Below are 17,106 nucleotides of genomic sequence, written 5' to 3' on the forward strand. Positions count from 1 at the left end.
TGGGATACTATGGATTAAAGAAGGGTTAATTAAATTACATTTATGCTCTTTTACATGCAAGATAACATGGGAGAGGAAAGATAGCATTCATTTTCATACCAATAATATTTAGAAAATAATGAAGACTACTTCTATATACCTCTAATGGCTTTTATGACCTCCATATCCCAAGGGGCCTGCCTAGAAAAGATAGTCGCAAATTCCTAATTTTGTGACCTGGCATATTCCAAAGCACTTCAAGTTTTCTATGAACTTCTCAAGGCTTGAATTTTTATGTCTTCCTTTGTAGCGGTAAATTATACTTATCACTTACGACTACTTTGGAAAAAAACCAAAACAAAACCCTCTAATCCACTTCATGATTAGTTTTTCTAGCCAATGTCTAAGCTCATCAAAAATATTATGTTTCCTTTCTGAAGAAGGGTTTTTTAGTTGCATCACATTGCACTAGATCTAGCCTACTTCAGCTTAGAATCTATAGGAATGTGATTTTTCTCCCCTCTCTTATTCCTTCAGTATGAAGAATTTTTCTTTACTCATGCTTGATGTCTCTGCTACCCTATACTGTATTATTTCTCATTTGTTCTCAAAACATCAAATTCTTCATTCACATGTTAACAAGGTGCGTTACCATTTTTCCTCTTTATTCCTTTAGAACTAAAGCAGATTACCAGATTACTGTTGGAACTATGACCCAAAACACAATCTGCCTTCTTCCTTTTCCTGCAGCAGATGGTCAGGTGGATGGTATCCCTTCTGCACTTAAACCAATCCACAAACCTGGTCCTGGCACTGACCTGCAAATAGCTTTGTTTCTCCTTATTCAAAATTACTGTTACCAGAAACGCTGCCCATCATGTTCTATGAAAATTTAGATTCCGAATATTCTACCTTATAAGTGCAGACATTTACATATCTCAAGGTAAGCCTTATAAGAGATATTCTTACATACATACCTGTGACATGGGGTTTATATTGCAGAACTTAAAACTGCAAGAAAATAAGAAGTGATACAAGGAAGTAGATGGAAATAGTGAAGTTATAAAAAAAAATTGCTGGTTTTATAAATTTAAATGTTCACACAGGAGTGTTTTTAGTAAATTCTCTGATTGAATTTTCAAAATCCAAAATTTATTGATAAAGTAAATTTACACAGCTACTCAGTATTCTGCTTTTCAAATCCTAGCTGGTTGTTTCCCATACTTTATAAAGTTTGATTAAAGGATGTCTTTATTGTTTTTATTCCTATTTTATTGAGATATATGTGACATATAGTACTGTATATATTTACCATATAGAGCATAATGATTTGACTTATATACATCATGAAATGATTACCACAATAAGTTTTTGCTATTGCTGTTCAGTTGCTCAGTTGTAATTGTCTGACTCTTTGCAACTCCCTGGACTGTAGCATGCCAGCCTTTCCTGTCCACTATTACCCAGAGCTTGCTCAAACTCATGTCCATTGAGTCGATGATGCCATCCAACCATCTAATTCTCTGTCGCTCCATTTTCTTCCTGCCCTCTATCTTTCCCAGCATCAGGGTCTTTTCCAATGAGTTGGCTCTTCGCGTCAGGTGGGCAAAGTATTGAAGCTTCAGTTTCACCATCAGTCCTTCCAATGAATATTCAGGGTTTATATCCCTCAGGATTGACTGGTTTGATCTCCTTGCAGTCCAACAGACTCTCAAGAGTCCTCTCTAGCACTACAGTTTGATAGCATCAGTTCTTTGGTGCTCAGTCTTCTTTATGGTCCAGCTCTCACATCTGTACATGACTAATGGAAAAACCATAGCTTTGATTATACAGACCTTTGTCAGCAAAGTGATGTCTCTGCTTTTCAATATGCTGTCTAGGTTTGTCATAGCTTTTCTTCCAAAGAGCAAGCATCTTTTAATCTCATGGCTGCAGTCACCATCTGCAGTGAGTTTGGAGCCTAAGAAAATAAAGTCACTGTTCCCATTTTTTCCCCATTTTTGCCATAAAGTGATGGGACCGGATGCCCAGCTTAGTGAACATCAATCACCTCATATAGATATAAAATTTTTAAAAAGGAAAAAATCATTCCTTATGATGAAAAATCTTCAGATTTATTCTCTTAACAACTTTCGTATATAATACATAGAAGTGTGAATTATATTAATCATGATGTATATTATATCCCTAGCACTTATTTATCTTTTAATTGGAAGTTTATACCTTTTGACGTCTTCTTCCATTTACACTTTCCCCACCTCTGGTAACAAATATCTGATTTCCTTTTCAATGAGTTTGTTTTTGAAGTATAACTGACTTACCACACCAGGTCAATTCCTGGTGCACAACATAGTGATTAGATATTATTATACATTCACTTTTCCCTTTCATGCATTGGAGAAGGAAATGGCAACCCACTCCAGTGTTCTTGCCTGGAGAATCCCAGGGATGGCGGAGCCTGGTGGGCTGCCGTCTATGTGGTCGCACAGAGTTGGACATGACTGAGGTGACTATACATTACAAGATATCCTCAAAATGTCTACTCACTTTTGTGTCATCATATAAAGATGTTACATTATTACTGACTATATTTTTCATGCTGCACAATATGAACTTTTCATATTGTATTAAATATATTGGCGTCCTTTAGCCCTATTGTCAGTGAAAAGCAGTTGGTCAACAATCCTACATTTTAAGACTTTTGTAGACAATATTGAATAATTGATTGAAGCTAAAAAAAATAATGGGAAACACTAGAGATATCTTCAAGAAAATTGGAGATACCAAGGGAACATTTAACACAAACAGGGGCACAAATCAGGACAGAAATGGCAAGGACTTAACAGAAGAAGAAGAGATTAAGAAGAGGTGGCAAGAATACATGGAAGAACTGTACAAAAAAGATCTTAATGACCTGGATAACCATGATCGTGTGGTCCCTCATCTAGAGCCAGACACCCTGCAGTGTGAAGTCAAGTGGATCTTAAAAAGCATTACCTCGAGCAAAGCTAGTGGAAGTTTTGGAATTCCAGGTGAGCTATTTAAAAATCCTAAAAGATGATGCTGTGAAAGTGCTGCACTCAATATGTCAACAAATTTGGAAAACTCAGAGGTGGCCAAAGGATTGGAAAGGTCAGTTTTCATTCTAATCCCAAAGAAAGGCAATGCCAAGCTACCATATATTCAAGCTACCATACCATTAAATTACCCTCACTTTCACATGCTAGTTAGGTAATGCTCTAGATCCTTCAAGCTATGCTTCAGCAATATGTGAACCGAGAACTTCCAGATGTACAAGCTAGGTATAGAAAAGGCAGAAACTAGAGAGCAAATTGCCAATATCTGTTGGATCACAGAAAAATCAAGGGAATTAAAAACAATCTACTTCTGATTCATTGACTGCACTAAAGTCTTTGACTCTGTGAATCACAATAAACTGTGGAAAACTCTTAGAGAGATGAGAATACCAGACCACCTTACCTGCCTCCTGAGAAACCTTTATGTGGGACAAGAAGCAATAGTTAAAACTGGACATGGAAAAAAGACTAGGTCAAAATTGGGAAAGGAGTCTGTCAAGGCTGTATAATGTCACCCTGATTATTTAACTTATATGCAGAGTACATCATGCAAAATGCTGGGCTGCATGACTCACAAGCTGGAATCAAGATTACTGGGAGAAATATCAAGAACCTCAGACATGCAGATGATACTACTCTAGTGGCAAAAAATGAAGAGGAACTAAAAACCTTTGATAAGGGTGAAAAAGGAGAGTGAAGAAGCTGGGTTAAAACTCAACATTCAAAAATTAAGATCATGACATCAAGTCCCACCACTTCATGGCAAATAGATGGGGTAAAAGTGGCAACAGTGACAGAATTCATTTTATTCTTCTCCAAAATCACTGTAGATGATGACTGAAGCCATGAAATTAAATGATGTTTGCTCCTTAAAAGCAAAGCTATGGCAAACCTAGACAAAGTATTAAGAAGCAGAGAGATCACTTTGCCGACAAAGGTCCATCTAGTCAAAGCTATGGTTCTTCCAATAGTCATTTTACAGATGTGAGAGTTGGAACATAAAAAAGCTGAGCATTAAAGAATTGATGCTTTCAAATTGTGGTGTTAGAGAAGACTCTTGAGAGTCTGTTGGACAGCAAGGAGATCAAACCAGTCAATCCTAAAGGAATTCGACCCTGAATATTCACTGGAAGGACTAATGGTGAAGCTGAAGCTCCAATGCTTTGGGCACCTGATGTGAAGAACCAATTCACTGGAAAAGACCTGGATGCTGGGAAATATTGGGGCAGGAGAACTGGGCGACAAAGGATGAGAGATGGAATGATAGCATCACTGACTCAATGGACATAAGTTTGAGCAAGCTCTGGGAGATAGTGAAGGACAGGTAAGCCTGGCTTGCTGCATTCATGTGGTAACAAACAGTCGTTCATGACTTAGCAACTGAACAACAAAAGCAACCCTAGAAATCACTGTTTAGCAATACCTTCCATATAACCATATATCCAACAAACAGTAAATTATAAACAATTTCAGAAGAAAATTTAAGTAGCACGAAAACTTTCTAAATAGTTTCACTTTTATTGATTTTTTTCAACAGTAGTTATTAGTTCCAAAAATTCTTTTATCAATATAATGCAATGATCAAAACTTTTCATATAGAGTTGATATGTACATGCTGTTTGTGGATTTTATATGAGAAAATTTACAAAATAAGAATTTATTTGTATTATCCAAAATCTAAAAAATAGAATGGGATTATTTTGCTATGGGCTTCCCTAGTGGCTCAGCTGGTAAAGAATCTGCCTACAATGCAAGAGACCTGGGTTCAATCCCTGGGCTGGGAAGATCCCCTGGAGAAGGGAACAGCTACCCACTCCAGTACTCTGGCCTGGAAAAGTCCATGGACTGTATAACATTTACATCTAAACATACATGAATATATAAATGGAGAACTAAGCCCTCTTTTGGTCTTGAATGAGAGAAATTATTAGGAAATATCATAAAGATAGATAAGAAAGTCAAAGTGGCTCAGTTGTGTCCGATTCTTTGTGACCCCATGGACTATACAGTCCATGAAATTCTCCAGGCCAGAATACTAGAGTGGGTAGCCATTCCCATCTACAGGGGATTATCATCTCCAGGGGATTGTCCCAATCCAGGGATCAAGCCCAGGTCCCCCACATTGCAGGTGAATTCTTTACCAGCTGAGCCACCAGGGAAGCCCAAGAATATTGGAGTGGATAGCCTATCCCATCTCCAGCAGATCTTCCTGACCCAGGAATCGCCTGGGGTCTCCTGCATTGCAGGCAGATTCTTTACCAACTTAGTTACCAAGGAAGCCCCAAAGAAATACATATTTACCCCTTAAAATCAGTTACACAATTTAGCCTGCCCTACTGTTAACGCTCAACTCTTAAAACTCAAATTAGCTTTAGAAAATAGAATTTATGGTGCCAATTTATCCTAAAATTATTTTTTACAAGCTATTATGTAAGTAAGATATTTCATTTAAATCTTTTTAAAGTAATTTTTTTGTGTATATATTTCAATTACCAGATTTATCAAATAACAATAAACTGCAAACTTCTCTTGTTATTTAATGTATTCTCAAATCTTTTCTTCACAACTATAACTGTGCTTCAGTTCTATATTTGATTTACTTTTAACAAGCCAAAGTATTTTTTCATGAAAGGTAAATTGGTTCTATCTTCTGAATTAGTGTATTCACAATGTTTTGTAGCTTCTTTGACTCAGTACTTTAAAGATACTATTTTCTGACATGTACAATAGAGAGGAAATGTATAATTAGCATGAATTTTGGTTCTTTGTAGGAATCTTGCTATTTTTCCCTTTCTAATATTTACTAGGATTCTATCTTTATAATCCAGATATTTCTTCCAGGAAATATAGAGGCTAGTTCATTTGCTTAAAAACTGCCTACCTGTTGAACACACTGACAGTGCCACTGCATTTCTACTCCTGCATTTTCATTTTATTCTGTTGATTTTATCAGCTTTCATTTCCATGCCTGACTCTTTCTTTCTCTTGGTGATTAAGTGTTCTTTTCTTCCATATAACTTTTACTTCTTTTTCTTGATATATGCCTATACATTACAACATTTAATATTAATCTGAATTTATAGATGCTATTTTTATACTCTCTCCTCGTATCTAGTATCGAGATTAGCTTGTTCTCTAAGCCAGATTTTTTAAAAATTATCTTTCTTGTCATGAAAGCTAACTTTTTATAATTCATTAGTCTGTATTTTCTAGATTTTATTGAGAAAACAAAAATGATGTTCTTTTACATTCTATTTTGTTTTTTAGAACAAACCATTTTCAAAGGAATGCTTTCATTTTTATTTTTGAATGCTACAGAATAAATATGGTAGAAAATTTCTAGAAACACTATTCTCCCCACTCTCCTAATGTTTAAATGAGGGATATGTGATATTTAGTTTGCTAATATATAGAATGGAGAAGGCAATGGCAATCCCTGCCATTACACTTGCCTGGAAAATCCCATGGATAGAGGAGCCTGGTAGGCTACAGTCCATGGGGTCACAAAGAGTCGGACACAACTGAAGCGACTTAGCAGCAGCAGCATATATAGAATGGTCACTTGTTTCTGTGAGAATCTCTTCTCAGTGACTGAGCTTGAACCCTCAGAGCTACCCACTACTTCTACTTCAGTTTCTGGTTTTATTAATTCTTTAACTGAAAATGCAATCTGAGAAGCTCTCCTATTTCTGGCATGTAATTATCTGTAGTACTATTTATTAACTGATAATCTAAAACTATGTGTAGTTCTTTCCTGGCCAGAAATTCAGAAGACACTTCCCAGAGCACTTTCCATTGTCTAGGAAATTTTGTTTAGGAAATTGTGGTGCCAGAGTCAAGCCACCATTTTCCTTCTCTTTTGCCCCAAGATAGGCTGCAATGCTGGGGATTATAGAAGTGACATGGCTATCTACTCAGAGACATTAACAAGGGGAGTGTGAAAAAAGTATTTTCTGTCTGTTCAAGGAATTTACTTTCATACATTAAAGCAGTGGTTCTGAAACATTTTATTCTCAGGCTCTTTTTCACCATTAAAACCAACTGAGGAACCAGAACAACTTCTGCCTACTTGGATTTTCAATCTGTATTGTATTTACTGTCTTCCCTGGTGGCACAGTGGTAAAGAATCCACTGCAATACAAGTGATGCAGTGGATACAAGTTCCATTATTGGGTTGGGAATATCCGAGGAGAAGGGAATGTGTACCTACTCTAGTATTCTTGCCTGAAGAATTCCATGGACAGAGGAGCCTGGTGGGCTATATTCCATGGGGTTGCAGAGTTGGACATGACTTTCACTTTTTTTTCACTTTCATTCATTGTCTTCTAACTTAAAATTTATCAGATCTCTCTAATCCATCTTTGTGTATATAAAATGTTTTTTATGTATTTATTTTTAATATGTTCAAAAATATTAGTAATAAACCTTTTAACCAAACACACCATATAAAAATCAGATTTTCCAAAACAAATAAGAAAATAGTGAGAAGAGTATTTCAGTTTTGCATATCTGGCTTAATAGAAAATACTTATATTTTCATATCTACTGCATTCACTCTGATTATGTCAGAAGTTTTTGAAAATTCTTACTATACATCTGTGAGTGAATGAGTGTTAAAAAGACAAAAGATAGTTTTACTTTTTATGAAAATAGTTTTCACCTTGCAAAATTCCTCAAAGGTTTGCAAAAGTTCCTACTGATCCCGAGGCTGTGTCGGGAATTTGGACCTGCTGAGTCACTGTGAGGATGCTGCCTTAACACTTGGGAGTCACTATTAGATCAGGTTAAGTGCATGGCTACCAGGGTTTTATTCACATATCTGTCACTTACTACTCTATGCCAGGACAAGCTGCCTCAAATCTCTGTGCCTTGAGTTTTTCATCTCAAGCAAGAATGAAGCTAGTGACTACTTTTTGGCTTGCTATGAGGATTTAAGGAAGTTATTCTTAGTAAAATGTTTATGTATCTCCTCCCCTGAGATGTAGTAATCACTCAAAATTACTGTCCTTCAGAATGAAACAACTGTATTTTTTCAGGTGGTAAATCTGTATTGGCTGAAAATTATGATTTAAAATCTGCCCTACAGAATATAGAGATTGATGGATATTCACCAAAAATTTTGAGAATAGGATAGGAAGCACAAGCTGGAATCAAGATTGCCAGGAGACATATCAATAACCTCAGATATGCAGATGACACCACCCTTATGGCAGAAAGTGAAGAAGAACTAAAGAGCCTCTTGATGAAGGTGAAAGAGGAGAGTGAAAAAGTTGGCTTAAAGCTCAACATGCAGAAAACTAAGATCATGGCATCCGGTCCCATCACTTCATGGCAGATAGATGGGGAAACAGTGGAAAGAGTGGCTGACTTTATTTTTCTGGGCTCCAAAATCACTGCAGATGGTGACTGCAGCCATGAAATTAAAAGACACTTACTCCTTGGAAGGAAAGTTATGACCAACCTAGATAGCATGTTAAAAAGCAGAGACATTATTTTGTCAACAAAGATCCATCTAGTCAATGCTATGGTTTTTTCAGTAGTCATGTATGGATGTAAGAGTTGGACTATAAAGAAAGCTGAGCACTGAAGAATTGATGCTTTTGAACTGTGGTGTTAAAGAAGATTCTTGAGAGTCCCTTGGACTGCAAGGAGATCCAACCAGTCCATCCTAAAGGAGATCCGTCCTAGGTGTTCACTGGAAGGACTGATGTTGAAGGTGAAACTCCAATACTTTGTCCACCTGATGTGAAGAGCTGACTCATTGGAAAAGACCCTGATGCTGGGAAAGATTGAGGGCAGGAGGAGAAGGGGATGACAGAGGATGAGATGGCTGGATGGCATCACTGACTCGATGGACATGGGTTTGGGTGGATTCGGGAAGTTGGTGATGGACAGGGAGGCCTGATGTGCTGCAGATCATGCGGTCACAAACAGTCGGACACGACTGAGTGGCTGAACTGAACTGAACTGAATTGAGAGGAGTCTTCTTTTTTTTCCCCCCTGAATTGAAAGATACAGCAGAATTTGGTTGAGTAAGGCTGTCAATGACAGTTTGCCCTCTATACTCTTGATACTTAGCATTGACTCCTAAATGTTTTGTTACACTCCCAAATTATTACCTCTTTGAGAGTCCAACTCTGGGAAGACTCATCAAGAAAGGTAGGAAAAATCTACTTACTTATTGGTCTAAGGAACATGTTCTTAAACATTTCTGAGATCTTATTAAATATAATTCTGATTTATTGTAGAAAGGAAAAAATTGGATATATTAAATATCAGTCTAGATTATAAACACTGTTAATACATTTCTCTAAATGCTTATTTACATAAATATGTTATATTGTAATATATTACACAAAGTACATCATGCTATTATTTTAAATTTCATTTGTCTATATTATATATAATATTCATTATAATATACATACACACTGTATATATATATATATATATATATATATATATATATATAAAATGTGGTGGATGACATATAAATATATATGAGTTATACTTATACATTTGTTTATATATATATATGGGCTTCTCTTGTGGCTCAGCTGTTAAAGAATCCTCCTGCAATGTGGGAGACCTGGGTTCGATCTCTGGGTTGGGAAGATCCCCTGGAGAAGGGAAACGCTGCCCACTCCAGGATTCTGGCCTGGAGAATTCTGTTGACAATAGTCCATGGTGTCACAAAGAGTCGGACGCAACTGAAGCGACTGAGTATGCACGCATATATATATATATATATATAAATATATATATATATATATAAATATATATATATATATATAAAGTGAAAGTCGTTCAGTCGTGTCTGACTTTTTGTGATCCCATGACCATAGCCCGTCAGGCTCCTCTGTCCATGAGATTTTCCAGGCAAGAAAACTGGAGTGGGTTGCCATACTCTCCTCTGGGGGATCTTCCCGACCCAGGGATTGTATCCAGGTCTCCTGAATTGCTGGCAGATTCTTTACAGACTGAGCCAATAGGGAAGGAGCAAAAATGAGTTCCCACAGTCCTCACAGCTATTCTTTATTCATGATGTCAAAAGCCAAACCATCATTTTATTCCACACAAGAACATGTTGCTATCCATGGTGAATTTAAAACTATATAAAAGCCACATAAATCCAATGTATCTATCAGTTTCTTGTGCTCTTAATTGCCAAAAACACTTTCTTGCCTTTCGCTCACAGAGAATATCTTGGGAGATAGTCTCCATTGGTATATCACTTTTCTGCCCATCTTGTGAAGGGAAGCACTGGCTACCGTTGTTCTGGACTATCTTTCCAAGGCTATTCGTATAGTAAACATCCTTAGAAGATAGATATAATATCTTCCACTAGACGAAAGGACAGGAATATTTAGTTACTATATTAAAGTATCATGATTTCTTCAATCTCTGAGTTCTTCTCTTGTAACACAAATGACTATGCCCTGCAGATATTACCTGGCCCTCTTTATGTAACCTTCTAGGGACTGAGGCCTGGGGAACCAGCACAAGAAAATGCTGATAGTCTGGCTATTGCTAGCTCTGTGAGTACTAAATTCTTGTTTCTCTGACCTATTATTGTTGTTTCTTCTATTACCTTCCGTGAAACTGTAGGAGACTAACTTGTTAGCTCCTAGGGGAAGGCTGTCTGTAAGGAACAAGAAGAGAAAGAATGCTAATCCAGCCAATTAACAAGATGTGACTGAAGTTTATGTGAACTGGTAATGAACATATTGACTGAATTTTGTGGTTGACTGGGCGATAAATGATTCCACACTCTACTACCTGTTAACATGGCTAAGTAAGGGAGGGGGTTGCTTGCTGAGTAGTATGAAATAGGTTCATAGACAAGTGCTCCAAAAGTGTCTAATTTTTTTGCAAACTCTCCCCTGCACAAAGGAAATTTTCTTGTCAATTTGGTGATCAGCCTCAGGCCCACTACTGTAACAACTATCATGAAGATTTATCCTGAATGGACAGAAGATCCTCTCCCCTATCCAACAGTTACAGAGACGCATACCTACATTGCAACACTGAGCATAAGGGAGGAAATTTTGTGCCTACTGTGGAGAAAAACCTGGTGAATCATTACAGGTTTGGCTGGTTCACTTGGGAGGTGAGGCAATAAGACATTTAAAGCTTGTTAAAAAAAGCAACCCTGAGCTGTCACAAGCTCAGCCCCTCCTGAAGTCTATCATGTCAACCTTAGATAAATCCAGAGTTGACAGTAAAAAGTCTCAGAATGTTTTTCAATGGGTTCTGTCTCTGTAAGAGTGATATCCCTGAGACAGTAAAGTCCTTAGGGAAATCAAAGATGAGGCAATGACTGTTATTCAGACTCTTACTGCCCTGGAGATAGTTTTCCATGATGAAGAAAGGGAACCATTGGAAAATGAGAACCTGACTCAAAGAAATTCAGAAGGAGGAAAAAAAAAAAAAGTTTGCAGCTATTCTATACCTGGGGAAACTCTGCTAATCTTTATCTTGAAACTGAAAGGTAATCTAATAAATGTTGTCTTATATAACAAAGAGAGCAAATGTTCAGATAACAGATGGGGTAAATACCTTCTCAAACAAGGTTGTTGTTGTTCAGTTGCTCAGTCGTGTCTGACTCTTTTTGACCCCAGGGACTGCAGCACGCCAGGCTTCCCTGTCCTTAACCATCTCCCAGAACTTGCTCAAACCCATGTCCATCGAGTCACCAATGCCATCCAACCATCTCATCCTCTGTCGTCCCCTTCTCCTCCTGCCTTCAATCTTTCCCAGCACCAGGGTCTTTTCTAATGAGTCAGCTCTTCACATCAGGTGGCCAAAGTATTGGAGTTTCAGCTTCAGCATCAGTCCTTCTGTTGTGGCAGTGCGTAATTTCCTTGGTTCTGTCTTGTCCCAACCAAAAATTGAAGCGACAGATGTTAAAGCCCTCAGATAGACCGTGTCACAGCTCTTGGACAGACCCTATCTCAACTCTCGGACAGATCAGTGTTACAGCTGTGTGTTACATCTCAGTTTTATTTACAAAATAAAGGAAAATACATCCTCAAGGCATGAGGGCCTGCCAACCCAAAAGACTCAAAGAGGAGAGAGAGTGCGCAGGTGAGAGAGACAGCGAGAGAGAGTGAGAGAGAGTGAGAGACAGCGAGAGAGAGCCCTGGCCCTTTGGCTCCTCTTTTTATATGCTTTTTTCTCCCCCTGGGCCTGCCCTATGTAAATTGAGACAGCCAGCTGTGCTGTTTGTTCTACCTAAGGTCCTCAGTCCAGTCCTCGGACCTTCCTTTGTCCTATTTTCATGGGCTTTTCCCTTCCTTGTCTTTTAGCCACCATCATTCTGGACTCCTTTTTCCTATTCTAACTACCTAACACTTCCAATGAATATTCAGGACTGATTTCCTTTAGGATTGACTGGCTTGATCTCCTTGCAGAGCAAGGGACTCTCAAGAGTCTTCTCCAACACCAAAGAGCAAAAGCATCAACTCTTCGGTGCTCAGCCTTCTTTATAGTCCAACTCTCATATCCATATATGACTACTGGAAAAACCATAGTTTTGACTATACGGACATTTGTTGGCAAAGGTCTCAAACAAGGTAGTCACTGTGCAAATCAAATCCATGTGAAGCAGAGGATATAAACTCCATAGCCATCACCAGAAAGCAAACTGTCTCTCGCTACTATAACAAAGAGTCCCCAATCTGTCAACAATGATTACATTTCTGCCAGCTATAAAGCATTAGATGAGCAGAAAACATTGCAAGTTTGTTTGCTTTATCCATAAATGACCATCACAGTACTGGGGGAAAAAAAGTTTCTTATTTACACCCTATGATTCCTTCCTCCCCCATTATTCCTGCCTCTGCTGCTTAAGGAAGAAACTGAATATATCTGAGACTAAAGGTCTTTTGGAACCTAAGGGGGACTGAAGAGTACATAAGTATACAGAGCAATTTGGTGAAGAAAAACCAATCAGACTTTCATGGTTGTGTTTGATATATACAACCAAATCACCATACCATTTTACTGCATCCTGTTTAGAACAAGAGGTATGAAAAGTTTTACCAATATTAAACTGATAATGTTTAGGCAGGGTTCTCTGTGGAAAAGAGAAGCTGACATGACAATTTGAGTGTGGTCCTACTAGCCAATTCGATGTTCTATTTCTTATATGAATGTACAGTAAGAATTAATGTGCTATATGCTTATTACTTCTTGGCCCTTTAAATTAGGGTCCCCAACCTTCAGGCCATGGAGTAGTAGCTCCTCTCAGATCAGTGGTGCTTTAGATTAGAAATAAAGTGCATAACAAATGTAACGAGCTTGAATCATCCTGTAACCACCCTCCCCCCATTCCTGGTCCATGGAAATATTGTCTTCCATGAAATTAGTCCCCGATGCCAAAAAAGGTTGGAGACTGTTGCCTTAAACTAGAGGGATGGTATCTCCTAATTGGGTAAATCCACATATAAAAAAGCACCTGTACTGGGGGCTTCCCTGGTGGCTCAGTGGTAAAGGGTCCGCCTGACAATGCAGGAGACACGGGTTCAACCCCTAATCCTGGAGGATTCCACATGCCATGAAGCAAGTAAGCCGGTGTGCCATGTCAACTAAAAATATAGTTACAACTTGAAAGTACAGAATTATTTTATTTGGTGGGAATGGTTAGGACTCTGCCAAACATTAATCTCAATAGCTCTGAGACAGTAATCTCAATAGCTCTGAGAAAACTGCCCCAAGGAGGCAGGAGGGGAAGTCAGGTTATATACAAGTTTGTAACAAAGGGAGCAGGCAGGCTGAACATCAAAGATCAGGTATTGAGTTAAGGAATTTAGCATTCTCTGTATGGGAAGTTGCAAGCCTCTGGGCTCACTGAATTCATTCCTTTCATATGCACCTCATCTATCTGGGGCAAATCCTGTTTCTTTGTTCTCCTTGCTTCTTGCATTCTCCCAGCTCCTCTTGCTTCTAGCATTCCCCCACCTCCTCAGCAATCACTTTGGGGTGGGGCAGCATCCCATGGATGAAGTTTTGCAAGGCCTCATTCACATTGGAGGCCAGAAGTCCCTGATGGCTGTGACATTTCTGGTTTATTGGTAAGGCAGGAAATATTTTCGTTGCACAGCCACAACTGTTAAGCCTGTGCTCTAGAGTCTGGAAGCCACAACTACTGAGCCCACATAATGCAACTACTGAAGCCCATGCACCCTAGAGCCCATGTTTGACAATAAGAGGGGCCACCCCAATGAGATGTGCACGCACCACAACTAGAGAGTGGTCCCCACTTGCCACAACTAGAGAAAAGCCTGAAGAGCAATGGAGACCCAGCATGGCCAAAATAAATAAAATTATTTTTTAAAAAATGCCAGTACATTTGGTTCCTACCACACTAATGATGCCTTCAAGACACAAATCTCCATTAACTCTCACCTTGTTGATTGGCTTCTATAGAAAATGGAGGTAAGCTTCCTCTAGAGATATCACAGAAAGTTTTGGATTCATCAGCATTTTTACATAGCTACTAGGTACATTCATTTTTAAAAGCAGCTGGGTTCTTGTTGGATCTGATAGCCTTATCCCATAGAAGGTAACTCTCTGGCCTAATATTTCCATTACAGATGGATAGCTCAGATTCAATGACCAATAAGGTAGACTGGAGTCAGTAAATCTTGCTTGTAGAAAATAAATAGTATGGGTGAAGGATATGCCAGCTTGATCCCAGTGGTATCTTGACTATTCATGAGAAACTAAACAAAGTGACAGCTCTCCTTTGAGGAATCTTTATCCCCCACTTTCCAATCTGAAGCAAAGCTGGCTGTTCATTGAGATACCCGAGTCACAGATATTCCCGTAAGTGCCTGGTCCTGACTTAGTGATGGGTCAGCTAAGCTGCAACCAGATGGTATCCATTATACTATCCAAACTCAGTGCCAGCTTTGCAGAACTAAAAACGGGTGTAAACGCTCCACTCATTGGGCAGAAGTCAACAGATAATCATAGTTCTGACCAATATTTCTTGATGAACCTTGTTTAATTTTTACTAGTTCTTGGATTGTTAATTGTGGCCACTTGGAAAGTACAGGTTAGCACATTAAAGAAGTCTTTTTTTGGGGTCACACTGTGGGAAGGGAAATCATAGCTGCTGACCTAACCATCTGGGTCACTCATGTAGATGTACAGACCCATTATCTGATCAGACCATCTGGAATCCAACTGCTGACTGAGCCTCTACACAGCAGATTGCAAGCATTTCTGCTTGGATCCATCATCACACCACATTTGGCAATCCACCTACATTATAGCTTGGACACAAAATAAAGGACTCTGTGTTTCTGATGCAGGGGCTATGACTGCATGAAAGTCTTATGGCTTATACCAAACTTGACTTTTTGACGTGTGGTGAGGGAGGTCACATCATGATGGGCATGGACCCAGATTGGTTACATTGAACCTTTAAAGCAGTCACAGGCTTATCAATCATATCATACTACCATTGGTATTTGCTCAAATTATAATGTTGCTATTACAGCCCAATCAGTTGCTTCTGGTCACATACTTGTGATTCTTGAAATTAAAGCATGTCATGTTTTCACCTTTCCAGACAATCTTCAGTCTGTTAATTGTTTGACTTTTATACAAATACCACCTAGCACTGGGCTGAAAGTCAAAGTGTTTTATAGACTTTCTATGCTGCCTTCCATCTGCAGGCTTCTGATACTGTAGAGTATTGGAATAATCTCCTGAAAAACTGGCTCAAAATTCCTTGTGTATACTTTCTTCACTATCTCCTGATTCAAACACATTAGTAAGACAATTTGGTCACTGAATGCAGCTGTCTCAAAAAAAGATCTCTTCTTGGCCAATTCCTAGGTAATTATCAAGATAGGAGTGTGGCATTACATAGACCTATTTTGAAAATCTGAGATTCCACTTTGAATGTTTCTTGGTGTGATGCTTCCCTTATTCTCCTATTTGCAACTCAATGCCATCTGAATGATATCTTTTCTGGGTGACAGTCTCACCAAAAAGGATCCCAGACTCAAATCTAGTTCTGGTTTGTAGCTCTCTTCATCCCTTGTTAGAATGACCTAGCCCATTCTAGCCAATGTAAGAAGGATAATGGACACCTAGGTAGAATACACTGCTTGTTGAGGCACCACACAGTGACTCAAAGACTCTTACAGACCAAGGTGGTAGACATATCTTATTGTAAATTTTATTTAGAGTGCCCTTGTCTCACAAACATATAAGGCTTCTGGATGAAAAAAAAAATCTGTGTAAATAGGGTATGGTTGAAAAAGCAGTAAAGTTTTAGCTACCAGAATGGGAAACTCCAATTTGCAGCACTGAAAGGATAGCAACACTCCAAACATCAGGGAGAGATTGGACAGTGAGTATATTAGTGTTGTTTGCATTTTTAGAAGAGTATTTGGAAGTTTTACATGTAGGAGGGCTTCCCTGGTGGCTCAGATGATAAAGGATCTGCCTGCAATGTAGAAGATCTGGGTTCAATCCCTGGGTCGGGAAGATCCTCTGGAGAAGGGAATGGCAACTCATTCCAGTATTCTTGCCTGGAGAATTTCATGAACAGAGGAGCCTAGTGGGCTATACAGTCCATGGGATAGCAAACAGTCAGGCACAACTTTCATTTTCACTTTACATGTAGGAAAGTGGGCTGGTTCACTGAGGACACTGCCAACCTTACTACAGACTGAGGCAAGTCCTATTTGGGAGGCTCCAACGCTTAAAAGCAGTATTTTCTTTCCTGGGATTTGCACCCTAGACTGTAATTATTGTTCTGAAGCTAGGCATTAACCTGACTCCCTCCCAAATATAAGGCTTCCCTGGTGGCTCAGATGGTTAAGTGTTTGCCTGCAACAAGGAGACCTGGGTTCAATCCCTGGGTCAGAAAGATCTCATGGAGGAGGAAATGGCAGCCCACTCCAGTATACTTGCCTGGAGAGTCCCATGGACAGAGGAGCCTGGCAGGCTACAGTCCATGGCATCGCAAAGGGTTGCACACAACTGAGCAACTAACACCCACTCTCCAATGTAGGTCTGGCACTTTAGG

General features: G+C 38.9%; 1 long non-coding RNA gene across 2 annotated transcripts in view; it reads left to right on the plus strand.

Moving 5' to 3' along the window:
• The window catches only part of LOC145529032 (uncharacterized), a 130,273-nt gene that overhangs the window by 17,741 nt on the left and 95,426 nt on the right, over positions 1 to 17,106 (plus strand). The window contains exon 3 of one of the 2 annotated variants that reach the window (XR_014070856.1): positions 10,535 to 10,594. The exons of the other annotated variant lie outside the window; for it this stretch is intronic. This is a non-coding gene — a long non-coding RNA (uncharacterized LOC145529032). The remainder of the gene's footprint in view (positions 1 to 10,534; positions 10,595 to 17,106) is intronic. 2 annotated transcript variants of the gene reach the window in all.

This window comes from Giraffa tippelskirchi, chromosome 12, assembly GCF_054371585.1.
Source record: "Giraffa tippelskirchi isolate mGirTip1 chromosome 12, T2T-mGirTip1v1.2.pri, whole genome shotgun sequence".
Taxonomy (NCBI): Eukaryota; Metazoa; Chordata; class Mammalia; order Artiodactyla; family Giraffidae; genus Giraffa; species Giraffa tippelskirchi.